Source organism: Tachyglossus aculeatus, unplaced genomic scaffold (assembly GCF_015852505.1).
Source record: "Tachyglossus aculeatus isolate mTacAcu1 unplaced genomic scaffold, mTacAcu1.pri scaffold_67_arrow_ctg2, whole genome shotgun sequence".
NCBI lineage: Eukaryota > Metazoa > Chordata > Mammalia > Monotremata > Tachyglossidae > Tachyglossus > Tachyglossus aculeatus.
This window is the reverse complement of record NW_024045090.1, coordinates 2474402-2476260: the sequence shown is the minus strand read 5'-3', so window position 1 is coordinate 2476260 and position 1859 is coordinate 2474402. Positions and strand designations below refer to the sequence as shown.

General features: G+C 44.0%; 1 pseudogene; it reads left to right on the top strand.

Moving 5' to 3' along the window:
- Positions 1–601: 601 nt before the first annotated feature.
- Positions 602–1533, top strand: LOC119923931 (annotated as a pseudogene).
- Positions 1534–1859: the final 326 nt, after the last annotated feature.

The window sequence follows — 1859 nt, the reverse complement described above, 5'->3', positions numbered from 1 at the left end:
GAGTGGCTTTTGGTATTCAGACAAATGTTTTGCATTTGCAGCTTTAAACCTCAGTAACTTTTAACGGTTATTCTCTAAACCTCAGTCTCGGTATCTCCGTGGGTATGCTTTCCAATTTTAAATACTGACTAAATCTTGGCCTTAGCTAGTATTCTGTTTGGGAAACTGGTTTAGCTATGACTACTGGGGTTTTTGCAGAGTTTGTGGTAGGTCTTGGTCAACGTCTATTCAGTTTCCCCTACTAGACTGCAAATTTCTTGAGAGAAGGAATCGTGTCCAATTTCTCTGTTGTACTCCCCCTGATGCTTAGTATAGTGCTCTGCACACAGTAGGTATCCATAAATACCATTGATTGATTGATCTTGGGCTCCCAGTCCACTCCTCTTTCCACTAGACCGTTCTGCTGCTCAGATGGAATAGGTGAGATTTTTTTAAGGTGCTACAAATTAATTTCAACTTAATGTGGTGCAAATATGTACATCGTGTCTCAATGAAACACTTCCATCTCTCGTTTCCTCTGTCTCTTCTTCTCTCTATTTCTCTCTCTGTCCAGGTTGCACTGAAGGAGATCCTCTCTAATTCTGACTTAGAATTCATATGAATGGATGCCAGTGATATCTCCTTTGGGATAGCAATTCTGTTACAGATCGGTATTGGGTTATCAGGAAATGCATTCATTCTCCTATTTTATGCCTGTGTGGTTTCTGCCAGACAGAAGTTCTGCTCCTTAGACTGGATCCTCGCTCACCTGGCCTTGGCCAACACCATAAGACTTCTTGCCAGTGAAATCCCAGAGACCCTGTCAGCTTGGGGATAGAGGAATTTCCTAGACGATGTCGGGTGCAAAATTCTCCTTTATCTTCGAGTGGCCCGCAGCCTGACCGTCTGTACCACTTCTTTCCTGAGCATCTTCCAGGCCATCACCATCGGTTCCGACACTTCCCACTAGGCAGGAATCAAAGCCAAGCTGCCCAAGTCCATCCTCCCCTCCTGCCTCTTCTCCTGGATCGTCACTACGCTTATAGATACTAGTACACTGATTTTCGTCACAGGCCCCAGGAACAGCACCAGTGTATGACTCCTATGATCTAAAGTATTGCTCAATAGGTGTTCTTAGTGCAGACGCTAGCCTCATAAATGCAGTTGTGGCCTCCTTCAAGGATATGTTCTTTGTGGGTTTCATGAGTGGGGCCAGTGGCTACATGGTGTTTGTCCTGCACAGACACCACAGGTGGGTCCACCATCTTTATGGATCTGACCACTCCCACAGGGCAATGCCCAAAGTCAGAGCAGCCAAGAGAGCCATTGGTCTGGTAGCACTGTATGTCATCCTCTATGGGAGACAGTCGATCATGTTTAATGAACATGAAAGAAAATTCTCCTCTATTAGTGACTATTCATGTGGTTCTGTCCCTGACCTTCTTGGCTATTAGTCCTTTCTTGATCATTCTTGGTGACAGGAGAATGAGAACATTCTGGAAAGAGAAGTTCCCTGTTTCCAACACAGGTCTTTCATTGGAGCACATGAAATAATAGTGGTAATAATAATAATGATATTTATTATACATTTACTCTGTGCCAATCACTTTACTAAGTACTGGGATAGGGACAAGATAATCAGGTCAGTCACCATCCCTGTACCACTTAATGCTCACCATCTTAGTAGGAGAGAGAACAGGCATTGAATCTCCAACTCACAGAAGAAGAAGAAACAGGTATAGAGAAAACCATTGACATGCCCAAGGTCACACAGCAGGCAAGTGGTTGCTCTCCTCTGAAGATTCCTTGTGGGCAAGGGAAGTGTTTGCTAGTTCCTTTATTTTGTACTCTCCCAAGCATTTACTTCAGTGTTCTGCATA